This window comes from Olea europaea, chromosome 9 (genome assembly GCF_002742605.1).
Source record: "Olea europaea var. sylvestris chromosome 9, O_europaea_v1, whole genome shotgun sequence".
NCBI classification, from domain to species: domain Eukaryota; kingdom Viridiplantae; phylum Streptophyta; class Magnoliopsida; order Lamiales; family Oleaceae; genus Olea; species Olea europaea.
Genome location: NC_036245.1, coordinates 13557430 through 13567299, shown reverse-complemented (window position 1 = coordinate 13567299; position 9870 = coordinate 13557430). Strand labels below are relative to the sequence as shown.

Genomic DNA, 9870 nt, shown 5'->3' with positions numbered 1-9870 from the left:
TTTTGCGAGATTACCTAATCCATGTTCCTACATTGATGTGTATGTTTCAGGTTTAATAGAAATCTAGAACGTTGAATGTGACAAGTCACTTAGGCAATATTATATCGGAAAATTCTGCTCAAACAGGGGCTGTCAGTCAGCTCCTGATTTGTCCAAGGCCCCTGTCAGTGTAGTGCCTCCCTATTATATCAGGGGAGATGCTAGATCCGTCCAGGGAGCTGAAATGGCGCCCTCCCCTATTTGGACAGGGCCTACAGATTTATCCTTACATCAAACAAATTATTGCTTCTGTATCCAATTCATTGACAACACGTCGAATATGCAGTATTACACCATGTCCTACAAGTATTAACCATGTCAATTGCTCCCTGCAAAGCAAGTCATTCAAGTTCAAACATTTTAGGGTGAGTTATCAAATCTAGCCCTCTTTTGGTGTCAATTAAAATCTATAAGCACCCGTTTGGGTCCCACTATTTCACATTATAATGAGAGGAATATTAATTTTTTTTTTGGAGAATGTGTGGTTATAAAATAAGAAAAAAAATTTAGATTTACGTATAATATTATACACACTTCGTCCCATTTATATAGATTGATTTTATTTTTCACATGGATTAAGAAAGTCGTATTTAATGTTATTAAAAAAGTAATTTTTTTCTAAATATTTTTTTAATTACCCTTATTTGTATTTGTACCATTTCGAGATTAAGTGAGAGAAATTGGTTATCATGCAAATTAAATAACGATATGTTAGTAAACAAAACAAAACAAAAGATTTTCTATAAGAAAAAAAAAAGATTATATTATTGAGACATGAAATAAGGAAAGTCGACCCATATAAATGGGATGGAGGGAGTATTATTGAAGAACGTATAGTTAATAAGAAAAGACAAAAAATGAATTATAATTTAAAGAGAGAAAAAATAAATTTTAATCTAAGTCAAAGTCAAAATTTATTTCAACCACATTTTATGAGTCTCAAAACTTTTTAAACACACTTCATTAATTTCTATCGAAATCTATTAAAAATCTAATTTAAATTTATTTTTTCTTTTTACTATTCAAAAATTTAATTCTCACCAAGAAACAGAACGACCAAACTGTGTGGTATTTAACACATACAACCAAAGTAAATGAACCGTACCATGTTGACAGCGTGAGCAATAAATACAATATTAAATTATAGTAGTGGTTTTTACATCATAGCATAAACATTGCAAGACCCTTCGTTCCAAGATTCAGCCATGGTCCCTCTCAAAGTTGCAGCACTGATTTTTTACATTCTAAGCAGTTTCCTTACAACATCAAAATCTATCGATGAATTCTCCTACAATGGATTTCGATCGGCAAATCTGAGCCTCGATGGCATGGCAAAGATCACTCCCAACGGTCTCTTGAAACTAAGCAATACCACCACACGAGAGAAAGGTCACGCCTTCTATCCTGATCCTATTGAATTCAAGAATTCCTCTAATGCCGCGGCTTCTTCCTTTTCTTCATACTCTGTTTTTGCAATGGTGTCTGGCTATCAAGAATTGGGCGGTCCGGGAATTATTTTCGTGATTTCGCCAAGCAAAAACTTTGAAAGAGCCAATCCAGCATTATACCTTGGCCTTTTCAATAAAACCAACGACGGCAATTCTTCCAACCATATATTTGGAGTGGAACTTGATACATTCAAGAATGATGAAGTTGAAGATATCGATGATAACCATGTTGGGATTGATATTAATGGACTGAAATCCGTATCTTCAAAGACATCAGGGTATTGGGATAATCCGGATTTGTTTCGTAACTTGAAACTTAACAGTGGTCATCCGATGCAACTTTGGGTTGAATATGATGGTATAGAGAAGCAAATCTCTGTTACATTAGCTCCACTGCATAATTCCAAGCCAAATAGAACTCTTTTGCAGATATCCTATGATTTATCATCGGTCTTAAAACCAACCATGTTTGTTGGCTTTTCCTCAGCCACAGGGCCTATACAAATAGCTACCCATTATGTTCTTGGATGGAGTTTCAAGATAAATGGTATGGCTCAACCACTTGATCTCTCTCGACTTCCTAAACCACCTCGTACAGGTCCCAAGAAGATATCGAAGGTTTTGACGGTGTATGTGCCGGTGATTGTTGTGGTTTCAGTAACACTAGCCATATGGGGAGTAGTTTGCTATGTGAATAGGCGGAGGAAATTTGCTGAAGTGCTTGAAGAGTGGGAGCGTGATTACTCTCCTCAGAGGTTCAAATTTAAAGATTTGTATAAGGCCACTAAAGGGTTTAAAGATAAGGAGATACTGGGCAGGGGAGGATTTGGAAAAGTATACAAAGGTGTGATGCCTAGATCTAAAGTTGAGATTGCTGTTAAGAGGGTGTCTCATGAATCAAGACAAGGGATGAGAGAGTTTGTGGTAGAAATTGCGAGCATGGGTCGACTACGCCACCGGAATTTGGTGCCACTATTGGGATACTGCAGGCGTAAAGGTGAACTTCTTTTGGTCTATGAATACATGTCCAATGGAAGCCTAGACAAGTTCCTTCACAACCAACCAAAGGTTACCCTCAATTGGGACCAAAGATTTCGAGTCATCAAAGGCGTAGCATCCGGACTACTTTACCTACACGAAGAATGGGAACAAGTCGTGATCCATAGAGACATAAAGGCGAGTAACGTATTATTAGACGGGGAATTAAACGGACGATTAGGCGATTTTGGGCTTGCAAGATTGTACGATCATGGATCAGACCATCAGACGATTCGCGTGGTTGGGACACTGGGGTACCTTGCCCCAGAGCAAAATAGAATTGGGAAGGCCACAACAAGCACTGATGTTTATGCTTTCGGGGCATTTTTGCTTGAGGTTGCATGCGGGAGAAGGCCAATTGATCCCAAAGCTGCCCCTAACGATCTAATTTTGGTAGATCAAGTGTTTTCCTACTGGAATCAAGGTGACATTTTCCGGTAGTCGACCCAAATTTAGGTAACAATTACGTAATGGAGGAGAAGGAAGTAGTATTAAAACTTGGCTTGCTATGTTCTCATTCAGATCCGAAATTTAGGCCTAGTATGCGTCAAGTTATGCTGTATCTTGAAGGCGCGTTGGCTCCGCCAGAATTGCCTTCAAGTGGCCTAAAATTTGAACAACATGATGAAGGGTGCGACGATATCCCCCTGTGGTCATATCCTTCTTCTTCTTCTGCTCAAACAGTATTTACGCAAACTTCCTCGGTCACAAATTGCCTCTCTGGAGGCCGATGAAAACATTGATCAATCTGTGATATTTCAAGTCCTCATTACTTACGGAATCCAAATGATCTCTGAATTAGTTAGAAGATCCTTTCGGGGTTGGCTAGAACATGTTATTTGTAACGTATGTAAATAATATCATGATAAGTTACTAGTTTTGAAAGAATTTTCTTTGATGTAGTGTATTTGGTTTCTATCAATAATATCCTTAATGATTCAAAATAAATAAAAATGTATTTCAGTGTCACCTTTAGAAAAAATTAAAAAATAAATAAATTATTAATTAAGAAGCTAGAAGGCCATACATTAAGTACGAGCCTCCACTAGAATCTTTTCAGGAGGAAAATCATCTTCGAAACTAGAAATAGTATTTAGAGGAAGAAATTTATGTGGGAAGCTATAAGAGACCAAGTCGGTTTATCATCAAGGTACTTTTGTAGAAAAAGAATTTGATTACGGCCAAAATGATTTCTTTTGAAAAGTCAAAATTAAGAAGCTGTTTCTAAATATGGACAAGTAATTTTCAAAAAATGTTTTGTTTAACTAGAAGTCTAGTGAAACAATCCCTTAAGTTCTTTTGGATAGATGTACCAAAAATTCAATAATATCATTAATTTGTAAATAGGAAGCACTAAAAGTCTCACACTTCCGTGTGACTTTTGACTTAAGAGTTTTCATAAATATAAATACTTCCAGACTTGGAACTTGTTTGGTAGGAATTTTAATAATTGATTTTTTGACCATTAGAGATAAATTGGGTTCTATTTGTGAGAGAAAAATTGAAAAATAACGACTGAAATAGTAAAATAACGATCAAAAAAATGATTTTAATTGACTTAAAATATGTATCAAACAAGCACTTGATGAAAGGAGGATATTGATTATCGAACCCGTTCGTTTATCTATAAGAAAAAATGACATTTTTTTATTTTTTGAGTTGTTCTGTCGAAGCGATATTTGGTTACAATCTTATATGTCACACAAAAAATGTGGATATGGACTGATTTTTCTAAGTTGTGCTTGTGTGGAAGGATACATTGGTTGACAGGAAAAATACATAACTCAGCTGTATTGTTTACATCAATTCAATTTTCAAGTCCTAAGTTTAAAAGTGCAAAAATCAGGTATTTATTTATTAATTAAATTATTTTATTAATTAAATGTAATGAGATCACAGTTATAGAACTAATAGTCACAAATACAAAATTTTAGGCCACAATTTATTTATTAGTCACATATTATTAAATTAATTAGTCACAGATTATTTCGAGGTCACAAATAAAAAATTTTATAGACCACGGTTTATTTCGATGGTCACAGATCTAAAAATTTATAGGTCACAATTTATTTTCGGTGGTCACAAATCTAAAAATTTATAGGTCACATATTTTCAAATTTGTTGATAACAATTAAATATTTGGTCACAAATGGTAACATAAGTCAAATAGTGGTCACAGACCATTGCCACTAACACTATCGCACTGCAATTACCATCACGATCACTTGCACTCTGAGGAGTTCCATTTGGCCGACTTTCACACCGCTGGCTACGGGTTTTGCTGGTCGGATGCAGCACAGTGCATCGAGTGGGCACTGGCACTTGTGCTGAGCTGCAGGGGAAAATTTGTAATTTGTAAAGCAGTGAAGGTGTAACAAAAGTAAATTAATATGCTGTATTAAAGAGGCAGGGGGAAACAAGGTAATTGTCAAGTATTTTGGGCTCCCATCTTGAAAGCTTTTTAAGGGACTTCCACATTTTTTTTGTTAGTTCACGATCTAGTGAGAGGGCAAAAGGGATACAGTATGATCCTTGGTTCAACTGCGTTTTGCTATATCACGTAGAAGCATAATGGGGGCAGACAACAAACAAGAAATATAAAAATCAAAAAATGTGCTTCACTAAATTGCAGAAGAAATATGCATTTGCTATGTAACATAAACTAACTCATCAATTTTGTGTAAACACAGAGTTTGAGCAATTTGTAATAAATGTGAATGAATAGGAAAATAAAGTTTCGAAATTAGCTACCGTTCAAACATTTATTTCGGGTCACATGTTCAACACCTACAGTTTATTATTAGTGAAGAAGGGAAAAGAAGCCAATTGCAATTTCATTGACATGCGACGTTGCCCCAAAAAAAACACTACATTCTTAAAATATGAAAACAGTTTACTCATGAATTGGAGACAAAATATAATGAGAAAATTATCAAAAACTTGTGAGTATATTCTAGTTCATAATTTTACTTATTTAATAAATGCCCAGTAACTTTTTCATTGAGCCACAGATGAACTTTTCCAAGGAGAAGTGTATAATGGTTACTAGGTCTTCAGGGAAACAGTTCCACTGCTGGCCGAAGTTATCCATTGTGGGAACGGATTTGTGATGGAAGTTCGATGTTTGGAAGGTGCTGAAACTAACCCGGGGTCGAACCTTGCTGTACGACGAGCTATGGCGGTTGCGGTGGTTAGACGGAATAGCAATTACGCAGTGGTTGTTGAGGAGCCCAGTTACCGTCGATAGGAGACTGGAGCAGACGTTGGTAAGGTGCTTCGATGGATGTTAGCCGAAAATGGTAGGCAGAGAAATCTGGGTGCAAGGAACACGAACCGCACCGGTCTCGTATTGGGCTACCTCACCTTCAGCCGACGAATACTGGACGACGAATCTTGAGTGGTCGAAACGATGTGGCTTGAAAATCTCACCGGCAGAGAGATCCGATTACAGGAGAAGCAAGGGGCGTCGTTCGAGTCAATTGGGAAATCAGAAGGTAGGGCTAGAAATTTTAAGGGAAATCTGAGGACAACAATTGCTAAATGAGGGCAAAAATGGGAGAACACGACTCAACAGCATTGTTCCCAAATTCGCAATCTGACAGAACAATAAAGCTCTTTGAACAGGTTGAAATCCAGGCTGAAAAACAGGAATTTGAAATTTTACACGTGACAGTTGTCAGCCCACTTAGTTTTGGAGGGAAGCAAGCATGGACCACAATTTTACTCCATTATATCCTCCATTTTCCCACCGATTTTACTGTAAGCAGAGTCCTTTTTTTACAAAACAGAAGCCCCAAATGCGAAACCGTCCACTAACTATTCACTCTCAGACGATGTTAAATATCGTCGACGACGATTAATCCCTGCCGAAGACGTGTGCATAGGTAAAATCAATTTACGTTGTGGGTGCCCGATTAGCATTTTGGTTTCACTCTTCTTCTTTCTCGGTTTTTTTGAAGGAGCGACGAACCAACTGATTTTCTTCTTATAGTTTAGGTGAATCATGATGTTAGGTGGCCTTCATTGTTATAGTTTGCGTAGATCTTGAAAATTTTAGGTATGTGAAATTTTAGTTGTAATATTTTAAAGAGAGGGAATGGCAACTACTTCTTGATTTTTGGGCTAGGGATCCTACTTTTATGTAGAACTAATTAAATTATATGAGCACTAAACTCGTGTATTTTCAAGTGTATTACATGTGCATAAATACCAGACATCTCTGTCTCTTATCAGAGAAAAGAATAACAGAGGAAATGGTGTTCCCTCTTAATTTTTATTCTTACTATAGTTATGAGCAAATGGTTAGGCCTCTTAATTTCTACTCTTAGTGTAGTAATTGTGTTGTTGAGGAAAATCAGCTTCTCTATTTGACAGATGTCTTGGCTTGGTTATTTAAAATTTCATTAAAATTGATTTTATTGTTATTTAACAACTTGATTTTACCATCCAAACTTATTTGACGAAGGTGGCAAAGGCGTGTTAAGGTACAAGTGTTGTTATTTCAATCCAAATCTTCATTTTTCCTTTTTCAATTTTGTTTCCTTGTGAAGATCAATGTATGTTAATGTTGGTAGATTTTTACTTGTGTTTTAACTGTTTTTCAAACTTTTGAAAATGGGGCATGTTCATGAGAAAAGGAGCCTGAAAACATGATTGATTTGTCTTGAGAAATTAAGTTAGTTAGATTGTTAGCAATTCAAAACTTTGAGTTGAGTTTTGCTTATTTTCTTGCTTATCTTTATTGCAAAAGCACGTCAATGGACTGAATTTTCCCCCTCACTAGTTTCTTTTATCTGCATTTTTTTCGCTGTTATGGTCAGTGTTGTTGTTACTTATGGAGAATATGTTTTCCCATTTCGTCTACCAGGAAATGAAGGAATGTGGTGGTTCCAGTTTATCGGCCTTTGCAGTGAATCTGGAGTTTAGGAACTTTGCAAGTGATTTCCAGTGCCCAATTTATTGGTCAAATTTATGGTTGCATATTCAGATTTGTTTAGTTTTGTAACCCCCAATGATAGTTTTCTTATGCATTGGGTATGTAACAGAAGCAACATTGTAATGGGTAGTGGGATGATTACCTACATGGTTTTAACAATTGTGTGATCATTTTTTTCAACATAAGGCAACGTTCTAATGGAGAGTGGGATGATTAACTTTAGTGGTTTTACGACTAGTATTAATTTATTTCTCTAAATTATGTTCGTTTTTTAAATAATTCTATCTCCACCAACCAGTTGTGAACATATTACTTTTGTCACATTTAGAGACCGAAATTTACGAAATACCATTGAAAAAGAATACATTTGTACTTCAATACAAGTTTTCGAAATTCTAATTCGATAGAATTGTGAGGCATTAGTAAAATTCTAATTCCTAAATTCATTTTCATTCCAAGCGAACCATGGGTTTCGGTAATACATAAGGGCATAATGCAAAAATATAGATTAATATACAGGGGCATAATGCAAATATAGATTATCCACAACGATTGCAAGTTTGGAACATAAAACAATACCAGTTTGCTTACAAGATCAAAACTGAAACTGGTAATTAGTTCTTGTCTACACGAAACTGAAGCATCTAAAATGTTTCCATGATGCAACATGTCAAGTAGGCCGCTTCCTTTTCGCATTCACTTCCGTGGTTCTTCTTTCCGTCCGGATGCTCACATTCACATTCACCAAAATCTGTAATTCTTTTTCGTCACTTATCCTAACTCTAGATTGAAACACACGCGACATTTCTTCATCTGTGTTGTCCATCACAGTGGTAGGGGCGGTAGTGTTGCCACGACTACATTCAGCTCTTGATTTTTCTTTTACAACCCACTCCCAAAATCCACAATTCCAACCACAACAAAGGAATAATTTTCCTTTATTATCGTTATCTTTCTCCTAAAACATACGATACACAAATTAGATTTAATGCCAATACTAAAACCAAGCACAAAGGCAGCAAGGGAGCCAATATAGAAAAGATGCCCACAATTAAGACCAGAACTCATGAAAACAGAAAATCCTATAAGCTTTAAACAACTCAACTGAGTAGATTGTTTCATTCAAGATACCAGGACTCATAGCAGTCAATAACAAATATAGTGAATCAAATAAACAATATTTTGTTTTTCAATACTGGAACTTGCATATAATTACACCAAATGCCTAAAACCCAGAAAATGTGATACATTTAAATTGTTGAAACTTTAGAGATATCAAGATTGCCTCAAGAACCTCAAACTCTAAATATCAGATCTCTTAATATCCCATTGCCCAAAGTGAAATCTTTTTTTCAGATTGTTCATCTAAATTCCCCCAAGAATTGCACATTTATTGTAAGAAATGCGAAAAGATACCTTTAATTTGAAGTTGAAGGGAAAACCACAACACAAAATAACCCAAAAATGCACATGAAATTCTGGGAATGTGCAGTGTGGAACAAGAAATCGTTGGAATGAAGCTATATTAATAACAGGCCAATTGGGTTCAATTTTTTTTTTTTTTTTTTGCAGTTTTTCAAAAACACGTTTCTTTTGAAAAAAATTGCAGTTTCACGAACTCACAAACAGATCGATTTTATAACGTCCTTATGAAAATTGCAATTTCCTGGAAGGAAGGGATGACCCAAGAAGAAGTTGAGGTTTATATATCGTGATTAAAATATATATAACAGGCCGATTTTATGAACTGCAAATCATGAAGAAATATTAATAACTGGAGCTTGTTATTGTTTTTAAAACGTCGTTTTCAAATGGCGATCGGAGCTCGTCGATCCTACGTCGTCGACACCGTTTGCGAAAGTTCAATGCGACGACACCACCGAATATGTACAGTTGGATTTGTGGATTTCTGTGGGTTTTGAAGAGAGAGAATAAAGCAACTTTGGAGAGAGAAGGCTGGGGGAGAGTGGGTAATGTTCCTTTCCCTGCCACTTTCTTTATTTTATTTTCAAATGCCAGGTCAGCCTGTTTTTGAACCTGTATTCTAACCTGTTTGAGTAGCGGGATTGCTGACAGAATTTTGGTGCTAGGCCTTTGATTTCTTGCCAACATTGTAGAAAAATGAGTTTTGATCCAAAAAAGTTAATTAAATTGAGCACCAAACAGGGGTTATGTACTCATAAGGGAACATGATGTAAGTTTCATTAAATGCACTTGTCAATTCAATAACCCATCCAGACAACAACCCAAGCCGACTTGAGAGTCGGGCTACATTGTTGAATAATAATGGTTTGTACAAACTTGAACTATTGCTTGACCCAACTTACGTACACTTTATAATATTGTTGTGTGCCTATGTCAATATTTGATGGGCTAATTTTTTATTATTATTATTTTTTTTTTTTTTTT

General features: G+C 35.8%; 3 long non-coding RNA genes and 1 pseudogene across 3 annotated transcripts; 2 read left to right on the top strand and 2 right to left on the bottom strand.

The window, feature by feature from the left end:
- The first annotated feature begins 1184 nt into the window (after positions 1–1184).
- Positions 1185–3423, top strand: LOC111399743 (annotated as a pseudogene).
- Positions 3424–4601: 1178 nt separating this feature from the next.
- On the bottom strand, positions 4602–5797 carry LOC111399740. The gene is made up of 2 exons (XR_002703785.1): positions 5671–5797; positions 4602–4857 (listed from the first exon to the last, which is right to left on the bottom strand). It is a non-coding gene; the product is annotated as an uncharacterized LOC111399740 (long non-coding RNA).
- A 492-nt stretch (positions 5798–6289) lies between these two features.
- Positions 6290–7683, top strand: LOC111399741. Its single transcript, XR_002703786.1, has 2 exons — positions 6290–6409; positions 7393–7683. It is a non-coding gene; the product is annotated as an uncharacterized LOC111399741 (long non-coding RNA).
- A 269-nt stretch (positions 7684–7952) lies between these two features.
- LOC111399739 lies at positions 7953–9435 on the bottom strand. Its single transcript, XR_002703784.1, has 2 exons — positions 8878–9435; positions 7953–8419 (listed from the first exon to the last, which is right to left on the bottom strand). It is a non-coding gene; the product is annotated as an uncharacterized LOC111399739 (long non-coding RNA).
- Between the last annotated feature and the right edge of the window lie 435 nt (positions 9436–9870).